Source organism: Zootoca vivipara, chromosome 15 (genome assembly GCF_965207765.1).
Source record: "Zootoca vivipara chromosome 15, rZooViv2.hap1.1, whole genome shotgun sequence".
Lineage (NCBI taxonomy): Eukaryota > Metazoa > Chordata > Lepidosauria > Squamata > Lacertidae > Zootoca > Zootoca vivipara.
The window spans coordinates 27,317,723-27,328,303 of NC_142598.1; positions in this window are offsets into that span (position 1 = coordinate 27,317,723).

Below are 10,581 nucleotides of genomic sequence, written 5' to 3' on the forward strand. Positions count from 1 at the left end.
AGGTCTGAGGGACAGTGAACCGGCCCCATGCTGAAAAAGTTTGCTGACCCCTGGTTTAGGGGCTTTTGTTGGGGAGTGTATTTTTTTATTAGTTTATATAATTTATCTTCTTCCTTGGCGATCACTCATAGCCAAGTAAGATTGTCTTCCATAAACACTGTTTTAACAATGAGTCCATAAGTGACTGTGGAGGCCAATTCTGAATCCAAACGTCCTTCCACAGTGGAGACATTGGTTTCCACATAAACAAATTGACACCCAGGCGTCTTCTAAAAACCCAACCCAAAGCTTGTATAATATATTTCTATTGTTAATTGTTTTGATCATTTTGATTATGTATATTGTGAAACCTACAGGTATAGGGCAGTATACAAATTTAATAAATAAACAAATAAATCAGTGGCTAGCCCAAAACATTTTGCTACCTGTAGCACAGATGCAAATGGCCCTCCCTCAACCTCAAGTCGGGGTATATAGTGTGAAAACGTATTGACATGACTTTGACACTGAGGCATAATATCCTAGAAGCATTGTCCCATTGGAACATAACAAGAGCCCAGCAGCATCAAACCAAAAGTCTGTCTAGATAGCATTCTGCTTTCCTAGTGGCCAGCCATGTGCATCTTACTACATCATCATCACCACCACTATTACTGCCAAAGGTACCAAACTTGATGTCTTGTGTTGCCCTAAAATTAATTGGAATGGCCCCATAATAGGAAGCCGGCAGCCCAGTATCCAGAGCTGATCTAAAGTGCAGAAATGAATGAGATCAAATCCCAACCTTCTTTTTCAATGTTGGTTGTGAGTTGCAAAGCTGCTTCACGTTCCTGTCTGGGTTATATGTCATGTGCTTTATCTCATTTTTACTTTAAAGAAAAATTGATTTGGGGGGAGGAGGGTTGGTTGGTTGGTTGCCTAAGCAAACAGACTGGCCTGTAGAAATGTCAGGCTGATTTATGAATAATCCAGGAATGTTTGTCTGTGTCTATACATGCATATCAGATCAACATTCAAAATCATTGCTAGGAATGCCAATGTCCAGGTCACAAGCTAGTTAGTTCCTGGAGCCAATCTGCATAGTAACTGGGGCTCTGAATTGCTGTCTCCTAAACAAGAGTTGTCATGCAGAAAGCAAACCTTAGTTAGAGCAAAACTGACCCAAAAGTGGTGTTGAATTTCTTCTTTTCATCAAATGCAGGTGAGAAAGTGGGTTCTCTGAATCAGCATCTGGTAGATAACAGACTAGATAAGCGCCAATGAAGTGAACCTCTACTGAGAAACGAGGGAGGTATTGTTACTGAGCTGTTTGCCTGCCCAGATGTGTTGTGTTCTACTTGATCTGGAGGGCTTGAACACGCACCAAACTCAGGCTCACAGATTCAATGTGATCTTTGATCCAGCATTATCACTAGAGGCACAGCTGACCTCAGTGACGCTGAGCATCTTTTCCAGCTTGGGCTGAAATGCAACCTTACCCAGACAGAGATGCCTTGCTACGGTTCTGATAACCTCTCTCTTGGATTTACTGCATTGAACGTGGAGATCCTTTGAAAGCAGTCTGGGGATTTCAGCTGTCCAGAACAGGGCTGCAAGATTGTTAAGTGGGACTGGATGAGTTGGTCATATTACATCAGTGCTTTGCCATCTACACTGGGGCCCATTCACTTCCAAGGTTCAAAGTAGGGTGGGCTACATATGCATCAAACAGGACACAGATAAGCATAACATTTCCATGTGTTGCTATATATATGATGACTTGAGTGCCTGCTCAGTCTATTGCCCAGGTGCTAACTCTAGATTTACAACCTCAGGGTTCTCCTCCCATTCCTATGATCCTAGGACTCCCCCTTCAGACAGAGGACTCCTCCATATAGAGAACTCTAATATGTAAAGTAGGACACAACCACCCTAATTGAAAGTTTCCTGAGAGGTAGTTATATTAGTGTGTTGCAGCAGAACCATCAAAAGCTATAGTGGCTTCTTGAAGATTCCATGCTACTCAGTTGTTGATCCTATTGAATTAAGTGGGACTTACTTCCAGGTAAATGAGTTTAGGATTGTAACCTTAGGAGTGTAGTCGACATTAGCCATACTCAGAGTAGACCCACTGAAATGAATGGACATGGCTGACTTAAGTCCATTGATTTAAGTCTTTTTTTGAATAGAACATTGGACACACCATACATTGAATACACATGACTTCCCCCAAAGAATTCTAGGAACTGTAGCTTCCCAGCTACAATAATTCCCAGCACACTTTACAAACTACAATTCCCAGGATCCTTTGCTCATGTGTTTTAAATGTGTGTTGGATGTGATTTAAAGCATGGTGTGGATGCGACCTTAGTTGGATACAACTAAGGTGTGTTTTTAATTATCCTCTTTGTGAACTGATCCTGCCCTGAACTCCCAAAATAGCTTATTTACCCCCCTAAGTTACTTCACACCCACCTAAATTCACAGCTCTCTCTGCCCATCTCAGACTCAGACAGACATTGCCTTTCACTGTCCTTCCATCAAAATTTGGCATGTTTCACATTCTCAAGACTGGAGAGAGATTCAAAGACATTAAGGATCTTTTTGTTAAAATCCTTGGCTGCTCATTAAGTTGCCCAGTGGCAAATCCATTCACGGTCATCAAGACAGCTACATTAATAGCACAATTAGCTAGAAAAACCAAGAGAACAGATTATATTCATAAGGTAAAAGTTACTCTCCCCCCCCCTTGCCCACATTATATCCTTTATTGAGGGTACTTCTTTTTCAAGGGATAACATTTCAGAAATTTAACATCCACTCGCGCCAAGAGATAACGTATAAGAAAGAAGGACATCTGGAAGCAAATATTCTCTCATCTGAGGATGTTTTGCAGAACAGGCTGAATTCCCAGGTGAACCCAAATTTAAAACCCATTAGGAATCTTAGGTTGTCTTGGATACCTTTCAGGAAGAATGTGATTAATCCATTCTAGATTTATTTATTTTTAAAGAAAAAGAGGAAGGAATTGAGTAATGGGGGAAGCATACGAAATGATAAGGATTAAAAGAAAAATGGTTCTGATGTGTGACTTCTAATGCAAATTGAATAAAATATAAATAACCCAAAAAAAATCCACCTAGGGGAAAGGGTTTTACACCAGATTCCAGGTGTGGGGAAATTTAGGCCCCTCCAGATGTTTTTGGACTACAACTCCCATCATGTTGCTTGGGGCTGATGGACGTTGGAGTCCAGCAACATCTGGAGGGCACACAGGTTCCTCATGTCTGTTGCAGCACTTTGATTGGCAGCGACTCTCTATCACCTGCTGCCTGCTCCTTTTAGCCAGGAATCAAACCTGGGACCTTCCAGATACAATTATTATTATTAACTATTATTATTATTATGCATACATACATACATACATACATACATACATACATACCCTGCCCATCTGGCTGGGTTTCCCCCAGCCACTCTGGGTGGCTCCCAACAGAATGATAGATAGATAGATAGATAGATAGATAGATAGATAGATAGATAGATAGATAGATAAAATAATAGATAGAATAATAGATAAAAACATCAAACATTAAAAACTTCCCTAAACAGGGCTGCCTTCAGATGTTTTCTAAAAGTCAGATAGTTGTTTATTTCCTTGACATCTGATGAGAGGGTGTTCCACAGGGCGGGTGCCACTACCAAGAAGGCCCTCTGCCTGGTTCCCTGTAGCTTCACTTCTCACAGTTAGGGAACCGCCAGAAGGCCCTTGGAGCTGGACATATGCTCTGCGGCTGAGATGCATTAATAAAGAGGTTGTGGTTTGCAAAGATAATCCCAATGATTCCCCACCACCACTTTGCTCAGTCTTTAGATGGTATGCAATCCATACAACATAGTTTTTGAGTCTATTGTTAAGGAAATGATACCAAAGTGCTTTAACACCTTGATTCCGTAATCTGGGTGGGAAGGAGGTGGTGGCCCTGTTACTTTCTTTCCTTTGGAGCTTCATACTATTTTGCTGGTGTGTTTTCTGAGCAGAGGTAATGCTTCTTCCACAAGGCGACACATTCCTTCAGAGTGCTGCTGACATTGTTGTTTTCTGAATGAATGCAGGCAAGAGACAGACCTAAAGCAAGCTCCTCGGTGGTAATGAAATCGCTTCAAATGTGCTGAAAATATCAGATAAACGGTCGTCACAGCCCATGTTAACAAGCTCCACACGCTGCTTTCCCCTTTCATCTGTGACAACATTAAAGGTTTTACTAGCCATTAGGTTGCATTGCGAGAGTTACAAAGGAAGACGAGATGAGCTACTCCGGGAGGAATTTAAAGCTGTCTAATGACTGTACAAGACATTCTAAATGTTGCCTCTTCGGCAGCTAAGAAAATACTGACATTGCCATAATTAACCATTCCAGGCTTCGAGGAGCTCATATATTCTCAAGGCAAACAAATGCCCGGATCTTACTGGAAGTGATGTTTCAAGCAAGACCATAATGTGGCGGAGATGAGTTTTCACTTGCTGAGTTCAGTGGCTGAAACTGCACATGCATGCGTCCTCTGAGGGGTTTCATGCTTTGTCACATCATTCCATTGTCGCACCTCTCTTCAAAACAGAAGGCACTGGCAGGGCACATTCCCAAAGTAGCCATGTTCCATAAATTGCTCGGTTCCCGCCTTCCCCCATGCCTCTTTCTCCCAGATTAATTCACATTACAAAAATGTCAGTGAGCATCCTTGCATGATTGCTCATTTCTTTAAGCTATTGGCCTCTGGCTGACTATGTTCTTGACATGTGAGCGGCGTGGAGGCGTTTGTTCCCAAATCGTAGCGCATGTGAAGTGATGTACTGCAATGGTTAAAAGCACATGCTACATATGGGGAAGGCTGGGTCAAAGCTCATCCAAGATACAAGTGAAGACAACCTGCTCTCGCCCTCACTAAGCCCCAGCTACTAAAATGAAGATGACAGCTCTGGCTTTCTTAGGGTTGTCACAATGATTAGATGCCTGCCAAGGTTTGATGGGTATAAAGAAGAACAGACTTGCATGCAGAGGCCATCAGACATCCCCCCTAAATAACTCACACCACACACATAATTTTTGTTTGGGTTTTTGGCATTAATTTTGGCCACAACTTTATTTAAATACAACTTTAAAATTTTAGTGTTGGCTTAAAGGTAAAGGTAAAGGGACCCCTGACCATTAGGTCCAGTCGTGACCGACTCTGGGGTTGCGCGCTCATCACGCATTATTGGCCGAGGGAGCCGGCGTATAGCTTCCAGGCCAGCATGAGAAAGCCGCTTCTGGCAAACCAGAGCAGCACATGGAAACACTGTTTACCTTCCCACTGTAGCGGTTCCTATTTATCTACCTGCATTTTGACGTGCTTTCAAACTGCTAGGTTGGCAGGAGCTGGGACCAAGCAACGGGAGCTCACCCCGTCACAGGGATTCGAACCGCCGACCTTCTGATCAGCAAGCCCTAGGCTCAGTGGTTTAACCACAGCGCCACCTGGGTCCCATAGTGTTGGCTTAGGCATTGGTTAATATTCTTTCCCCCGCTTGGGACAGGACCAGCTCTGAATTCCCTATCCGTCTAGGGAAGTCAAGTAAACACCTCGTGAGAGAGGAGGTAGCTGTGCCCAGGCACTCTCCTCTTGACCAGAAATGTTCCCCAAGGCTCGTGCTCTGTAATGGCCCAAGCCCTCGCACTGTTGCGGGGGTGTACGGACAAGAGCCATAGCCCCAGGATTCCTTTAACGGAATACTTCTATGAGGAGCATTTTATTGAGGGGTAGGTATCTCCATACCATACCCCTCCTCCAACCAGGCATTATTAACCAATGACTAACCGCCAACCTAACAAGTTGTGATGATTTGCTAAGCAGTAGGCAAAAACCAAATGGCAACAGCCAATCAGCCAAATGGCAAAAATCCTACTGGGCCCCTGCAAAAGGCGACCCCATGAGAGGCAAAGCAATGTCAGGCTAAACCTTCAGAAAAAGCGGCGGGAGGGAGGGAGATTCAAACCCTTTGCAAAAGTGAAACTGAACTACAAGACGCTGAGAATATAATGGGCACCTACTGTCAATCAAAAATGGCAACATACTTTTCCCCCCAGCAACCAAAAAGCCCCCAATCACTCACGCTCTTACATACACTAGACCCTCCCCCACCCAGAGGAATATCTTTTGGCCCGGCCGCAACTCTCGCTCTCCCTGATAGGAGAACGCGCTATACAACACCCTCATTTTCATACCAGTGATTACTTTGCAACAAGCTCCACATTACAGATTCCTGAAGGCACTTATTTGTGTGCTGTATACTGCATTGGTAGGTCAGGGTTAAGTGAGGATACCAAAGATTTGGTGTTCTCTGCTGTGGTAGACTGTAAATTAAATGACTGCTTACCCGGTCACAGGGTGGGCGGCTGTTGTGGCTCATCGCGCTGGGCTTCTCCCCCCTTGGGAGCAACAACAGGGCAAGACGACCAGCTGTAGGGAATTCCCAGGCTGGCCGCTGGAGATTGGCAATGGCTTTCCTGGTTTATTTGAAATCCTAGCCAATCCGGCTGAGCCAGGTGGGCGGGGCTTGGGTCCCGATAAAGCCTGGCTGCAGCCAACCCCAATGACTACTGGCAGCTGAAGAACACAGAGCAGATAACTTCATACAGAGGTGCATCACTCCCACCCCAGAACTTTGTGATAAATGGGTACCCCATTAAAGGGGTCTAGTAGGAAGTCTACGCCCAAAAGTCAAAGCATGTGGCACATGAGCCATAGAGCTTCCCTCAGTGGCTTGGGAGGTTCATACCTGCAGCTTGCAGGTGACCCATTAATACTTAGCTTAACCCTGCCATGTGACAGCCCTCCATCAAGGGGGCTGTGAGGGATATACAACCAATGCCTAAGCCGAATGATAGTCAATGTTAGAGTCAGAGTAAGCCCCATTGAAATCTATGAACAGAAGTCCATTGATTTCAATGGTCTAATCCAATTATGGTTAAGTTGGATTTACTGATACTTTCTATGCAAGCATTTTCTTATTGAATAACTGCATCATAAAATTAATGGAAGATCTAATTCTGAAGGATAACTGAGTTGGGGAGCTGGGGCTGATGAGGGCTGATGGGAGTTTGAGTCCAGCTACTTCTGAAGAGCCCCATGTTCCCCACCTGAAATATTGTCTGGAGAAGTGCAGGCTAGATATATTTGCATTAAAATTTGTCAACAAACAAATTTCTCCCCCTGGTCCCTACAGGAAACCAAGGTTTTGCACTGAAAATGGAACTAACTATAGTTTTTGACTAACTTCCTGCTTTGAAAGATTTGGGTGTGCCCGACAAAACATTTGATGTATAATTCATGGAAGGAATTGAGAGATTTACTCTGCTTAGGCATCAATTTACCAGCAGGGAAGCTAATACCCTGCAAGCAAAGATACTATTATTTCCAGAAATAAAATGTGAGCAACAAAATGTATTTCTTTAGCAAGCCTTGATTGTTTGGGAGACAACCAATGTTTGCATTAGTGCGATATCATCTCTGCTGCAATAATAGGAGCTAGTTTGTGCGTTATTATCTTTCACGCTTGGTTTTTGTTTGTTTCCTTGCTCTCTACGTCTGGGAGGGAAAATGTGGAGAAGAGCAATGGCTCGATTTGCTCATCATCACTTTCTGACTGTGAAGATAACTTTGTAAAGAGAGACAACATTTTGTTTTCTTGGGGGTCGGTGAAATCATTGTGGATAATCTTGGGACTGTATCTGCCTTTCAGTGGGAAGAGATGGTTACCCTAGTCTGTGCCTGTTCCTAACACCTTTTCTGAATGCTATGGGAGGCTGGGCTCAGTGGGGATTACTCAAATGCATATGTGCTCATCAATGGCTCCTCCTCATCCTGGAGAGTAGTGACTAGTGGGGTGCCACAGGGTTCTGTCTTGGGCCCAATCTTATTCAACATCTTTATCAATGACTTGGATGATGGGCTTGAGGGCATCCTGAGCAAGTTTGCAGATGACACCAAATTGGGAGGGGTGGCTAATACCCTAGAGGACAGGATCACACTTCAAAATGACCTTAACAGATTAGACAACTGGGCCAAAGCAAACAAGATGAATTTTAACAAGGAGAAATGTAAGGTACTACACTTGGGCAAAAAAAATGAAAGGCACAAATACAGGATGGGTGACACCTGGCTTGAGAGCAGTACATGTAAAAAGGACCTAGGAGTCTTGGAAGACCACAGACTTGACATGAGTCAGCAGTGTGATGCAGCAGCTAAAAAAGCCAATGCAATTCTGGGCTGCATCAATAGGAGTATAGCATCTAGATCTAGGGAAGTAATAGTGCCATTGTATTCTGCTCTGGTCAGACCTCACCTGGAGTACTGTGTCCAGTTCTGGGCACCACAGTTCAAGAAGGATACTGACAAGCTGGAACATGTCCAGAGGAGGGCAACCAAAATGGTCAAAGGCCTGGAAACGATGCCTTATGAGGAACCGCTTAGGGAGCTGGGTATGTTTAGCCTCGAGAAGAGAAGGTTAAGGGGTGATATGATAGCCATGTTCAAATATACGAAAGGATGTCATATGGAGGAGGGAGAAATATTGTTTTCTGCTGCTCCAGAGAAGCGGACACGGAGCAATGGATTCAAACTTCAAGAAAGAAGATTCCACATTAGGAAGAACTTCCTGACAGTAAGAGCTGTTCGGCAGTGGAATTTGCTACCAAGGAGTGTGGTGGAGTCTCCTTCTTTGGAGGTCTTTAAGCAGAGGCTTGACAGCCATATGTCAAGAATGCTTTGATGGTGTTTCCTGCTTGGCAGGGGGTTGCACTGGATGGCCCTTGTGGTCTCTTCCAACTCTATGATTCTATGTATTTTTTATATCTTCTTTCCCTTCCAAATAGTGGGTGTAGGCTGAATTGAGAACCGTTCCCCTCAGTCCGAATTAGCTTGTCTATTTTTGCTACAAAGGTCCATATAGTTAAAGCCATGGTTTTCCCAGTAGTGATGTATGGAAGTGAGAGCTGGACCATAAAGAAGGCTGATCACCGAAGAATTGAGGCTTTTGAATTATGGTGCTGGAGGAGACTCTTGAGAGTCCCATGGACTGCAAGAAGATCGAACCTGTCCATTCTGAAGGAAATCAGACCTGAGTGCTCACTGGAAGGACAGATCGTGAAGCTGAGCCTCCAATACTTTGGCCACCTCATGAGAAGAGAAGACTCCCTAGAAAAGACCCTGATGTTGGGAAAGATCGAGGGCACTAGGAGAAGGGGAGGACAGAGGGCGAGATGGCTGGACAGTGTTCTTGAAGCTACGAACATGAGTTTGACCAAACTGCAGGAAGCAGTGGAAGACAGGAGTGCCTGGCGTGCTCTGGTCCATGGGGTTACGAAGAGTCGGACACAACCAAACGACTAAACAACAACAAAATTTTTGCTAGCAGGCTTCTTCATTGTTGGGTCCCCAAGTAGTAATAGTTGCTAGACTAAAATCCCTATCATCCTTCATCACTGCCTAGGCTGGGTAGTAATGGGAGTGGTAGTCCAGCAATATTTAGGGATCCAAGGCTGAAGATCTCACAGGACAAACATCCAGGCAACTGAACTGATTAAGTGGCAGGATACATGATGCATAGAAAATTGCAGCTCCAAACATCTGATTTAAGCCTTTTGAGAAGAAAGAATAATTCAGGTCAGACAAATAGCAAAAGGAGTGAGTGCATCACAGGTTATGAGAATGGGGAAGAGCAGTGATGTGCACCTTTTCCTCCTCCACCACACAAGGATGGCCACAGCGTCAGCATCTGGGCAAGTGTTTAAACTAGGGTGTTGTTCTTGCCAACAAGAAAAATTGATGAACTATGTGGAACTGGCAAAATTAACATATAAATCACGTGAAAGGGACAATCGGGAATTTAAGGAAGAATGGTAACTTTTTACAAACTACCTGAATAAACAACAAAGAGATTTAGATTCACTGGCAGGCTTTGAATAAACATACACAACTTTTTATTAGAAGTATATGAACAAATAGGGAAATGATATGTACAATTATATAACATGCAGAAACAATATGTATAAACAAATCAGATAAGGGAGCTGAGGGAAGTCTGAGGAGGGTGGTAGAGGGAGGGCGTGGGGAGGGGGGAGATGGGGAAAATGTTATTGGTTGTAGTATTGATAAATTGTATTGATTTTTATTAATAAAAATGATAAATAAAAAATAAACTAGGGTGTTGTTCCACATTCCCTTTAAAGAAATAAATCCTGCCCAGTGCTGTGTCAAGTCTAATCCCATTTCTACTCAGGTGCTCCCCCCCCTCTTTCAAATAAGCTAGTTCTTAAGTTAGGAGCCTGGAGTTTTTTTTCCCCTTGTGTGGAAGGCACATGTTGTGTTTTGTACATGGGGAAAGAGAGAATGAAGCACCCACACAGGTTCGCATCAGAAAGCCACCATAGGCATCTCAGTTTGACTAATCAATGACATACTCCATCCCACACCGTATGAAATGTTGCCCAGATCCCCTCATTATTTCATTTCAAAACCACTCAGCGTGGAGTTCAGGAAAGGAATTCCTAAGGGATAATGCCT